Below are 13,399 nucleotides of genomic sequence, written 5' to 3'. Positions count from 1 at the left end.
ACAAGTGAATACTTCAAGGCAGACAGAAGAAGTCACTGAAGTAAAAATGTGAAATATTTTGGTAAGAGGAAAGGATAACCAAGTGTGAGTACGTGTCTATATGGAAGATCCCAAAGGACTTGGTAGTGGGTAGTATTTCGGAACACAGATGGAGGAATGTATTAGACAGAACTCTTTTGGTTACAAGTGACTGAAACCCAATTTGAACTAGCCATGAGCAAAAGAAGGGGAACTTGACTGACTCATGTAACCAAATTGTTTGTTCTCTCTCTTCTTTCTCTCGCTCTAAACTCATATCTTTGCTTCTGTCTACGTGTCAGTTTTAGTCTTTGAAACTAATTCCATAACAAATGCAACAAGCCATGAACTGCCAGATGCACTTGGGCCCAGATTCTTTCAAAGTCTCATCCTAAGAGAAAAGGTTCTATTTAGGAAAATTACAAGACAATTCTGTTTGGGTCAACCTGATTCACATGTGTGTACCCCAGAATAAACACCTAGACATTATCCCCTAACTAGTGGGGATATGGTACCTTCTTAGTCCCGGCTTCAGTCGTGTGTCCACCGCCTCCAACTAATCACTGTTGCTGGGACAAGGAGGTAAATCATTGGCTCAACGTGGCTCAAGAGCCCTCCTGTAGGCCTATCATTGTGTGTAAGATAATGGTGGAGCTCCAAATTAAAATCCTTCTTAGAACAGAAAGAAGGAAAGATCGTGGATAATACAGTCTGGTCTGCTGAAGAAATTGTTATGAACTGGCAACCACTGTGATCTGTGACTCTTGTAATCAAGGCTGCTGGTCACTAGTATGGACCTGTTTGACTGAACTGATGGATTGCAGCTGGTGTTCATACTAATTGGTCTTGGCATTGGTCATAATTGGTTGAAACAGTATTAAATACTTTAAATATAACCTCTCTTTATGAGAGGATAGTCTTAGAAATAAATTATGTCGTCTTATACCCTAAGATAGGAAGGAAGGAAAAAAGAATGACTATTGAGACAGAGCTTTAAGTCGTAGACAAAATAAAATGAGAAGCCTCACTAGATTGGACTAGAAGAGTAAATGGACTGACAAGTCAATTTTATTTTAAAGATAAATTGCAACACTGTGAATGAATCCAAGGGTAAACTTGGCAGTCACTGTTTTAAGCACTTTACACACTGTAGTTCATTTAAAACTCACCAGAACCTTTGAGGTAGGTATTATTATTTTGTAGAAGGAGCAACTGAAGTTTGGAAAGCTCTTGGGCTGGGTTGCTACTAACTAGTGGTGCCAGAGTAAACCGAGGTCTTACTCCTGTGTTCTTCTGCCTCTCCTAAAGTTAATAGCTTACAAAACCATGGTACTTTTGTCAAAACTAAGTTAGCCTTGTTACATTATTATTAATTAAACTATGGACTTTATTTGGATTTTACCATTTTTCCACTAATATCCTTTTTCTCTTCCAAGATCCAATGTAGGATACACGTTGCATTTTGTTCTCTCCTGCTTTTGCTCTCTTTCTCCTCTCTCTCCCTCTTCTCTCTCTCTCCCTTTCATTTGTGTTGCTCCAACTTTTCCATTTTCTGATCATATCTTTCTTTTCCTTTTCCACTTTTCCTTTCCTCCCCCCATTGTTTTGTTTTATCTGATTATTTCCTGCCAAATTGATATAGTTAAAAAAAGAATATTTTGAAGGGTATTGAACTAGCTTGGGAAGTTTCACAGTTGCCTGGCAACGAGTTGTTTAACATGGAGTTGTTGCTATTTTATTGTAATAAATTGAGAAAAACTGGGTATCACATCTGTATCAATTCAACTCCCTTTAGAACCATGACCTGAAGGAATATATTTGTTCTTGCAGTCACTAGTTGAAATCCAATTCCCTATAAAATAAAATGTGAAAAAAAAAAATCGAATTTAGAAACCAGCTTCTAGAATGTCACAGTATTTTCCACTGGAGATTGCCATAGCACCCTATACCCTTGAAGATAGTAATGCCTCTGGTTACATAGATTGGTTGTTGGACCAGAAAGTGTTGTTTGGATAGTTTGCTCTAAGGATGAATCAGAATGCTGCCATGCCAAGACACAGTCTTGGGCCCGCCCGTGGCTTAGCGGTTAAGTGGCGCGCTCCGCTACTGGCAGCCCAGGTTCGGATCCTGGGCGCGCACCAACGCGCCGCTTCTCCAGCCATGCTGAGGCCGTGTCCCACATACAGCAACTAGAAGGATGTGCAACTATGGCATACAACTATCTATTGGGGCTTTGGGGAAAAAAAAAAAAAAGGAGGAAGATTGGCAATAGATGTTAGCTCAGAGCCGGTCTTCCTCAGCAAAAAGAGGAGGATTAGCATGGATGTTAGCTCAGGGCTGATCTTCCTCACACACACACAAAAAAAAGACACAGTCTTAAGGTCAAAGCAACAGGCATGAAACCCAAATTCTGAGAGTACAGTGAGGGCAGGAAAGCCAGCTCATGCATCAGTAGACAGACAAAAGTCATTGCATGTGATCAGCCTGAAGACAAAAAACACTTTTTACTGGCAATTGTTTTCAATTTTTCAAGGTAGAGGAAGGTGTCTTAAATTGAAAGTGATTGTAGAGAGATGGTGAGGTGAGGACAAAATCGTGAAGAAGGAGATAACTTCTAGAACCAAATCTCAGTTAAAGATACAAATGAATCCTAGAGTAGCAAGGACTATTGGATGGGGTAAAGGAAAACTATATTGGACATTACAGAGACTTAAGAGTCTTTTAATTTTATTTTGTTATAATTTATGCAAAAACAAGAGGAAGAAAAGAGATCCTGTAAACTTTACAAAGTAACTATCACCAAATGAGGAAGAATTTAAGACAATGTTATTTTCCCTTAAAGACAGTTAACTTGAAAATTCACAAGAATCACAGTTAACTTATTTAAGGTGACATACATAAGTGATGAAGCAGCTCCCAGGGAGCCCCGAGGGACGTGCTGCACTGTAATTAGATTGGCACCCTTCACAAAGTCGCTTTCTTGCTTGCTCGCACTTGGAATCTTTTAGTTCACTTAGCTAAAAAACCCGACACACATTAAAAACCTTCCCATCCCATGAGCCCTGCAATTTAATATGCATGAAAATTACCCCTGTCTTTTGCTTGTTTTGTTTTATTTTTTTCCAAGACACTGATGTTCCTTTGTTTAAACTGACGGCACTCACAAACTGCTCTACCGCCAATTCTTACACGTGTATTAATTTTGGTAATGGGTTTCTGCAACAATGTGGCTGCTGTTGTTCCTGGAAGGTGGTACTCATGTGCCACTTCACTTGCTGTGAACTATTCCAAGCAATATTCGCGCACAGCAGATAGAAAACTTTTTAATACGCAAAGTAAGGGGTGGGCAACAACAGTGAGACACAACGACAAAGCTCTCAGGTAGGCTGAATAGAATCAAAGGATGAGCAAAATTCTGAAGAAAAAATGAAAAGTAATTCATCTGGCTGTACCTTTAATTACTCTCTTTTTATGCAAAGAGAGAATATAGAATATCACAAGACTTCTAGGAAGTGAGAAGACAGTTTCCATCTGAAATAGATGCTGTTTAATGGAAATTGTCAGTGATACCACTTGGGAATGAGAATGTGTCGTATCTGCCGGCAGCATCAGATGGAAAAAGGTTTTATCACGTGAAAAAGAGCTGCATATGTCCAGTCAGGCCTGCAGCATGTATTCTCGTTAACCCTGTTCATTGTGTTGGTAATCTTTAACATTCATTAGGCCAATCTCCAGGGGAAAATGACATGCTTAAGGCTAGGGATCAAGACACAGGTAGCAGGAATTGATCCTAGAGCTCACTTGAGCTGTCTTTTTTATTTTTATTTTTTATTTTTTTTAATTTTTTGTTTATTGAAGTAACATTGGTTTATAACATTGTAAAAATTTCAGGTGTACATCATTGTACTTCTATTTCTGCATAGATTACATCATGTTCACCATCAAAATACTAATTACAACCCATCACCACACACATGTAACCGAATTATCCCTTTCACTCTCCTCCCTCCCCCCTGCCCCTCTGGTAACCACCAATCCAATCTCTGTCCCTATGTGTTTGTTTATTGTTGTTATTATCTACTACTTAATGAAGGAAATCATGCGGTATTTGACCTTCTCCCTCTGACTTATTTCACTTTGCATTATACCCTCAATGTCCATCCATAATGTCACAAATGGCTGGATTTCATGGTTTCTTATGGCTGAGTAGTATTCCATTGTGTATATATACCACAGCTTCTTTATCCATTCGTCCCTTGATGGGCACTTAGGTTGCTTCCAAGTCTCGGCTATTGTGAATAACGCTGCAATGAACACAGGGGTGCATGTACCTTTACAAATTGGTGTTTTCAAGTTCTTTGGATAAATACCCAGCAGTGGGATGGCTGGATCATATGGTAGTTCTATCCTTGATTTTTTGAGGAATCTCCATACTGTTTTCCATAGTGGCTGCACCAGTTTGCACTCCCACCAGCAGTGTATGAGAGTTCCCTTCTCTCCACATCCTCTCCAACACATGTTGTTTCCTGTCTTGTTAATTATAGCCATTCTGACGGGCGTGAGGTGATATCTCATTGTAGTTTTGATTTGCATTTCCCTGATAGTTAATGATTTTGAACATCTTTTCATGTGTCTGTTGGCCATCTGTATATCTTCTTTGGAGAAATGTCTGTTCAGGTCCTTTGCCCATTTTTTAATCGGGTTGGTAGTTTTTTTGTTGGTAAGATGCATGAGTTCTTTATATATTTTGGAGATTAAGCCCTTATCAGAAGTATGGTTTGCAAATATCTTCTCCCAATTGTTAGGTTGTCTTTTCGTTTTGTTGATGGTTTCCTTTGCTGTGCAGAAGATTTTTAGTTTGATGTAGTCCCATTTGTTTATTTTTTCTATTGTTTCTCTTGCCCGGTCAGACGTGGTGTTTGAAAAGATGTTGCTAAGACTGATATCGAAGAGCGTACTGCCTATGTTTTCTTCTAGAAGTTTCACAGTTTCAGGTCTTACATTCAAGTCTTTAACCCATTTGGAGTTAATTTTTGTGTATGGTGTAAGATAAGGGTCTACTTTCATTTTTTTGCATATGGCTATCCAGTTTTCCCAACACCATTTGTTGAAGAGACTTTCTTTTCCCCATTGTATGTTCTTGGCTCCTTTGTCAAAGATTAGCTGTCCATAGATGTGTGGGTTTATTTCTGGGCTTTCGATTCTATTCCATTGATCTGTGTGTCTGTTTTTGTGCCAGTACCATGCTGTTTTGGTTACTACAGCTTTGTAGTATATTTGGAAATCAGGGAATGTGATACCTCCAGCTTTGTTCTTTTTTCTCAGGATTCCTTTAGCTATTCGGGGTCTTTTGTTGTTCCATATAAATTTTAGGATTCTTTGTTCTATTTCTGTGAAAAATGTTGTTGGAACTTTGATAGGGATTGCATTGAATCTATAGATGGCTTTAGGAAGTATGGACATCTTAACTATGTTAATTCTTCCAATCCAAGAGCACGGAATATCTTTCCATTTCTTTGTGTCTTCTTCAATTTCTTTCAGAAATGTTTTATAGTTTTCGGTGTACAGACTTGAGCTGTCTTAAAGAAACCTTTGTAGTAGAAGTTATAAAAACATCAATAGCAACATATCAGTAACCAGTTGTGTTATCAGAAATATATTTGCTCTTTGTCCCCAATTCCTGAAACAAGGATTGTAAAACCCTTGTCTTGCCCTGAGTGATAAGAATGTCTTTTGTTATTCGTAAGGAGCCCCTTTGGATCACACCCGAGTTTATATTAATGAGGAGACAGGGTGGGGCCTCTAGATAGGCTCAGGGTGGGCTGGTCAGCAGAAAGGTGAGTGATTGCAGGGTTGGAAGTGTCAGCCCCACCCACGACCTCTGGGAACTGGAAGGGGCAGCTGGAGGTGGAACTCCCTAAAAGCCCTTGAACAACAAAATTTGATGAGCTTCTACGTTGGTGGGCACATCGAGGGGCTGGAAGGCGGTGCACCTGGAGAGAGCGTGGGAGCGCCACACACCACTTCTCCCACGCTTTTCCCTATGCGTCTCTTCCATTGGCTGTCCCTGAGTTGTGCCCTTTACAATAAACTGATAAACGTAAGTACAGTGCGTCCCTGAGTTCAGTGAGCCATTCTAGCAAATCTCAGACCTTAGGAGAGGGTCATAGGAACCCCCGATTTATAGCTGTTTGGTCAGAAGTACAGGTGACAACCTGGACTTGCGATTGGCATCTGAAGTGGGGGCAGTCTCGTGGGACTGAGCCCTTAATCTATGGGATCTGCATTAACTCCTTGTGGTTGGTGTCGGGATTGAAGTGTAGGACACCCGGTTTGTATCCATAGAATCAGAGGATTGAGGATTGGTTGTTGGTGTTGGAAAACACTTCAGACCAGTTTTTTTTGGAATATCAACCAATGCCAGAACATGGGACTCTAGGACCTTGCTCCTCAGAGCAGCAGTGTCAGTCTCATATGGGAGCTCGATGGAAATGCGGAATCGCAGGCTCTACTCCGGGTTTCCTACATCAAATTCAGCCTTCCACAGAGGTCCTCAGGTGAGGTATCTGCACAATGAAACTGGAATCACTGTGGGAGTAACTTTACAAAATCCATCTTAGGATTTATTACCCAATTTAAGAGCCCGAATTTATCCCTAGAATGAAGTCTAAGCAGGTATGTCTCTTGGAGATTCCAAAGGAAAACGGAATTCGCTTGTGAGACTTGCAGATTTTGGTCTGTATCTTCATTACTCAGAAAAGCATGAGCTGTTACCATCTGAGGCTGCTCGCTCAGTATTCTAACCCAGTACTTACTGTCATATGCAGAGGCAGGGTGTACACTGCCCTGTCCTCTTGCGTTTTTATACAGGAGAAATGATGGGAAAACAAGGAGCTGTGGCTGGAAGTGCAGAGGGAGAAAGTAATGGGCTTAAGAGTAGAGCACGTACATCTGAACACATATAGTTTAATAACAGCTGGCAGAGCCATTGTCCCCCTTCATGACAGCCATGAGCACTGCCACTACCACAGCACCTGATGAGTGCGAATGGGTGGGTGGGAGGGAGGAGGTGCTCTTACAGAGTGAAGAACCTGGGTGATTTTTTGTTTAATCTCTGTCTTCTTTGCAGACCAGAATGGTAAGCGTATTTCTTCGCCATCCATATTGAACATCTTTAGATTTGCAAGAAACAGATTTCTTACAGTGCTTAGTAGTTTTTGAAGAAAAATTCTCTCCTACCTCCTCAAAGAACTTCTGTTTCTGTAGATTTAATTTTTTACTTCATTTCCAAAGTCTCTTGTATCACTTCTTTCCCAACAATGAGAGACTCTTTACATATGTACTTGGAAAGCTGTAGCAAAACCTGGCTCTCACCTTCAGGTATCAGCACTAGGGGAGGGGGTGGGAGAATATTCTGTGGCAGGAAGGAAGACAAGATGAAATTAGAAAAGAAATGAGGTGAAGAGACAAGTAATGAAAAGGGGCAGGGATATTTAGCTATAACTAGCTGAGGGAAAAAAAGGCTACAAAAATTGGTACGTGTTCCCAATATTAACTATTTCATATCTGAGCATATGAAGATTTGCATGCCTAATTTTGCTTCCTTTCTTGAGAATCCACAGCACACAGAGTGATCCTAAATTGTAGCAGGGGTAAAAGAATACTCTAGTTTTCCTCTGGTTATCCTTCCTCACCACCTTCTTCTCAAAGAATAAGCTGATCCTCACCACACAGGCATTTCTTGGGAGGGATTTACCACACACTTTCCTTCTAACTGGGCTCAAGCCTGTAATTTGGACCTGTTTCATTCCACCATTAAAGAATGCATGAAAATAGGGCCGAGATGAGAATTTGACTAGTCAGCAAACCATGATAAGCTCAATTCTTCACATTTATGAAATGAAACCAGTTTCTGCATCCCATCTCACTTGGTAGAGTGTCATAAATTTGGATTATATGTCAATTATCCAAATTCACTTCTCTGTACTTTCTCCTTTGAATATGAATGTGATTTTAATTTAAAGCTTTCTTATGCACAAAACTTCCTGTTTTATGTTTTAACCACCATCCTGGACTATTTCACACTCGCCAAACATCTTCTCTTTCCAAGGTCATCTGTTTCACAGCATCACTGGAAATGAAGTGGGACGTATGGTTCTGTTTAATCAAATTTTATGCTCTGTTGCCTCCATCTTATGGCCTCTGTGCTAATTGATCAAGTTTTCAATTAAAGTCTTCCATCTTTGTTTTAATTCTTTGTTAAGGTTTTCATTCCGTGAGATGGTTTCATGAGATCTGAGTGGCTCAAACCCCTGCCATCCTCTCCCATATCTGCCCAACGGCGTTTGCACAGAGACCCGGTTCTCTGTTCCTCTCTGACTTCATCCCATTTCTCACAGTTAAATTTCTTCTTGGACTGGCTTTGTCTACTACACCCAGAATCTTTAAAATTTTGATTTATTTGTTCAAGAAGGGATTAGCGTACTTCGTGTGTTATCAGGGATTTAAAAAATCCCTCTTTGTACACTTGTCAGCTGTCTTGTTCCATAGCAATTAAGAAAATTGGAAGTATAGTCTCCTAAACAGCAGTTAAAAAATAACTGTAGTTAATAAACGGCAGCCATATGACATTCCCCGTTACGTTGGGTGCTTCACTGAGAGGTCTGTCTAACCAGCTGTAACATTACTCAATTGCCAAACCCCTTTCTACAGATCAGTTAAGGTGCTAACACATCAAATACACGTTAACACTGCATCTCTCGGGTTACACTGATTACCCATTTCTATACTTGATAAAGGAGAGTTTCATCCCCAAAGCTGGAGTAAATCAAATCTGCCTTGAAATTCACAAAAGGTGGTATATTAAAATATAATAGTTATTAAAATCAATATATTTTAAACAACCCAGGAAAATATGCCGACAGGATCAATGTAAATAAGCTTTGGTTAGGAGGCCTTTGCTCATGGCAAAATAATTCTTAAATTCAAAATGTGGAATTTTAACTTTAAGTTTGTCATTTTCAACACTGCGGGAGAAATTCAGACAACATCGTTGCATAGCAGCCCGTGCAACGCATGACAGGCTGTATTAAGGGTTTACTCTTTACAAGTTTTACAATATGAAATTCTCACTTTATGATAATCTTCATATAATGCGGGAAAGCTCATAAAGTATATTTCTTTTGCCTGCTTAAGATGCAAAGAGCAGGCACGCTTCCTCACCTTGGTTACCTGCATCTTAACGCGGGACTCGGGCTCCGATTGGGCCGGTGGATCTCGGCGCCGCTGTGAACGCAGGCTCTTCACCCTGAAAGCTGTGGTTTGAGGAGCACGTAATATTTTGCTTCTACAAATATGTTTTCAAGATTCAGGAGCTAGTGATAGTTTTAACAAGATTTGTTTATACTTTTACAGCTTCCTTTATTTCCATTCACTGCTTGATATAGATTTAGCTTGCAGTATGGATCAAAATGCCACAGAACAGTGTTTAAAGATGGGTGTGTCTAGGGCACATTGGATATCAGGCCCCTTGAAAACTGGAAAACTAAGAACTCTGATTTGTGAAATAATTTTTCTCCACATTTGAGTTTGCTAAATCAACAAAACCCCAATCCTAAGCCAGTGTGCATTTAAGGATATATTCTGGAAAGGAGCATAGAAACGTAGTTAGGGAGGAAGTTGCGTAACCTACTCTAAAATGTCCCTATGTTTTAGGTAGATAATATATAAAATTAAAAAACCTTAACTGAGCATTTTGCCAAGAGTGTAATTGTCTATTTTACATGGATACCCTTGAGTCTCCAGATATAAAAGTCCTCAGCTGTCCCAGTGGTTGCTCGTCTTAACAAAAATCACTTTGTTTTAAAAATTTATGATATGTTGTGGCTGATCAAATTGAACCATACCATATCATAAATTCAAAACCAATTTTGTCTAAGAATGTAAACTATCAGCTAAAAAGGCACTTTCCCTTACATTCTGTTGTTTTTAAGGCAGGGGCTTCCCACCTTGAGGACATAGAAGAATCACTTGGGGAGACCACACCCCTGCAGATTCAGATCCAGAGGATCTGCATCCAGGTGATCACTCCCCCCCATGTCATTCTGATGCAGCTCATTCTCATGAAGACTGTCAGATCACACTGCGAGGTACATGATTTTAACAGGTCTACACTCCAGCTTCTTATATAGACCATGAACTTTATCTGTGTGCTGGAAGGTCTCAGAACCTCAAACGCTTTGGTTGATTTTTGTGGATTACATGGCCAAAAACTATGGAATATTCTCTCTCTTTTTCATCATAGTTCAACTTAGTATTTGTTAGTAACAAACTAGAAAGGCAGCCTACCCTGCATGTTCTTATTTGAAAAATTTCTTAAGATGGCCATCTTCTTTAATTTTCACTTTAGTAACCCTGTTTCAAGGGGCTAAATGATCTGTTTTCTGGGTTTAGGTGATTTCTTTTCAGATAAAAAATGTTATGCCTTGGAGTGGATGTACTGACTTTTTCATTGTTTAATCTCATTAAAGGATCAAATAACCCCGATAAGACTGACTTAGTGTTAGTTGTAACTTTGTTTTTAACTCCACTAAGGCAGGCTCTTTTCCTTAAAAGCTTGAGTTTGAAATAAAATGACAAAGTTGAAGATCAGTTGTGTTAAATCTGCGTTGGTGACATGGTCCCCTTACTTGCTATTTTCATTGTCAGTCGCTGAGGTAGCATTTATTTCCTTCAACATCTGTGAGCGACGCTGAAAGCCCAATTTTTGGAAGCCCAAGCTGATTAACTGGAGAGTAGAAATGAGAGTGGTGGTTGATAGGCGATCCTGACATGTTCACAGACAGTGCTGAGTTGCATTTAGTAATAGAGAGCTGGGGAATTCCAGATTCTTATTCCCAATAAAATTCTTGTCTCTGAATGTGCAATACATTGATGTTATTATCCCAGGTTTCTCCACTGCTATAAGCAGGTCAACCTTATTGAAGAATATATTAGAGTAGGTCCAAATTGCTCTGTGCATTCAAGTACATGGTCATTCACAGTCCTTATCTGTTAGCTGAAGAGTGCACGTGGGAGTTTCCCTACAGCACTTTTTCGGGTGGGACTACCCTTTGAAGAAATAATCTTGCTGGTTAATTATGTTCATCTAAGGAGATTTTAGATCTGTGATGGCAGGACGCTTCAACGGAGAGGTTGATGATAAACCCATTATGTACCCCTTTTCTTCCAATCCAAGGGCAGCCAAACTGGCTTCTCTAATTTTAGCTCCAGGCATAGCAACACGAATCTCCACATCCCAGACTGGAGTTTATCTTCCCAGGGGAAACTGGGCAAGGCATGAATTTGAAAAGGAATACGAAATTTATCTTCTTAAGTGCTTCTCCAGAGAAAGTATGCCCAAACCTTCATTTCCTTCTGAGCTGTTGCAACTGTTTGTCTTTCTGCGAGAAAGGAAACTGTATACACTGTTGGGGGCGAGCCAGATTAGGGGAGAAAGGGAATATAAATATCAGAGAGATCAGCAGATCCTCAGAATGGAGCTTTCTGCCTTTTTAAAGATGGTGGTTTATTTCCTCCAATAGTTTCCTCCTTGAAGTGATTTGGGAGAAAGGTGTTGGTAAATAACATTAATCATAAGGGGTTTTCCATTCAGCAGCTTGAGAGAAAGCAGAGATTAAAAGCTATGCTACCCCACATTGGCATAAGCAAGATCAAACCATCGTATAATGTAGTGAAATTGACAGTGGACCCAGAGTTGGAGAGGCCAAGGCTGGCCCTGTGGGAACAGCATCCTGGGGCACGTCAAGTTATTTCTGCAAACCTCTCTTTCTTATCTATAGGAATGGACTAGCATGATCATTCAGTGTTCTTAGCCTTAAAATTCTAAGATTTTAAATCGGGCCTGATTATGTTTCTTCTACTTCTGGAGTTGGTAAATGTCTCTCCAGAAGAGATGCTTGCTTGCGTATTTCCTTTGAGGACTGAGGGGCCAGCCCTGAAGCAGGGTACAGGTGTAAGCTTCAGGTGGTTTGAGCAGCCAGCAGATCTTGTGCAAATTTAATGGATGAGTGCTTGTGTGTATTTTCTGGAGATCACAGGGTTTTGGTGTTTTTTTTTTGAAATTAGATTCTCAAAAGAATTTATGACCCCAAACAATTGCCCTAAGGAGGGGAAGTGTAGGAGAGACTGTACCTGTGCAGGTCCTGAGAGAAACTTGCAGATCAGGCTGGAGGGAGCTGGAGGAGGCTCACACCTCCTACCTCCTTTCTGAGATATACCAGTATTTAAAATAAGAACTTAGAGGAGATATTATCATTTGATTGGAATTTTCAAAACATTGTGCCAGAAAGTAAAAAAGTGTTCAAAACAAAAATAAAATAAATTCCACGATGATGAGGTGTGTCAAAGGGACACAGAAGCCAGCTGAAGGAGCAAGAGAAGATATAATTACTAAATGCAATGTAGTATCCTGAACGAGAGAAAGGACACTAGGGGAAACTCAGATAATCTGAGTGAAGTATGGGCTTTAGCTAAAAAAATATATTGTAGAGTGTTTGTACACGTGTGTGAACGTATCCTGGCAATTGTAACGAAATTTATTGGGAATGTGATATTGTGCAATCATTAAAAGCAGACTCTAGAGCTTGATTTCCAGGGTTCATATCCAGGCTCTGCCAATAATCATAAGCTGTGTATCTTTCAGTAGTTATTTAGCATCTCTGATCTTCATTTTCCTTAACTCTAAAATCAATACACACAGAGCTCTTAGGACAGTATCTGGCCCACAGATACATAATTATTATTAATTGGAAAAGTGAAATAGTGTAGAAATATGAGCTTACATATTTGCCTATACAGATATACTGTGTTTAATGATAATGGTTACAACTAATATTTGTATAATGTCTCACAGTTTATAAAGCGTGTGCTTGAATTTATTAGAGACTCGCATCACTACGAGCTATTTTGATGTATTATGATCCCCGCTTTACAGGTGAAACCAGTTCAAAGAAGTTATAGGAGATCATAGATAAATGCCAGAGCTGGGATATGACATATTCTGATTTCAAAGCCCATGTTCTTTCAACAATATAAGGCTGCCTCTTAGGCAATTTCCACTTGCAAACTCTCCAGAATTTTTAAATTAAAAAAAGAAAAAGAAGTCCTGAAGATATTGCTCCAAAGTTTTGTTCTCAACATTTTATTATATTATTCCTCACAGCACCCTTAAGGAGAGAAAAGAATAAATACTGATTTCTATATTTTGCAGATGAAAAGATAAGGCTCTAAGATTTTTCTTCTTCTCACATCAGGAATTTGTTAGAATCTGGGAAAAAATCCACCTTAAACCAGACTCACTTTTATTATTTGCTCCAATATG

General features: G+C 39.6%; 1 long non-coding RNA gene across 1 annotated transcript in view; it reads right to left on the bottom strand.

The window, feature by feature from the left end:
- The window catches only part of LOC131414686 (uncharacterized), a 90,459-nt gene that overhangs the window by 58,673 nt on the left and 18,387 nt on the right, over positions 1-13,399 (bottom strand). The gene's annotated exons all lie outside the window — the stretch shown is intronic.

This window comes from Diceros bicornis, chromosome 15, assembly GCF_020826845.1.
Source record: "Diceros bicornis minor isolate mBicDic1 chromosome 15, mDicBic1.mat.cur, whole genome shotgun sequence".
Classification (NCBI taxonomy): Eukaryota; Metazoa; Chordata; class Mammalia; order Perissodactyla; family Rhinocerotidae; genus Diceros; species Diceros bicornis.
The sequence above is the reverse complement of the archived record's forward strand: the minus strand, read 5'-3'. Positions and strand labels throughout refer to the sequence as shown.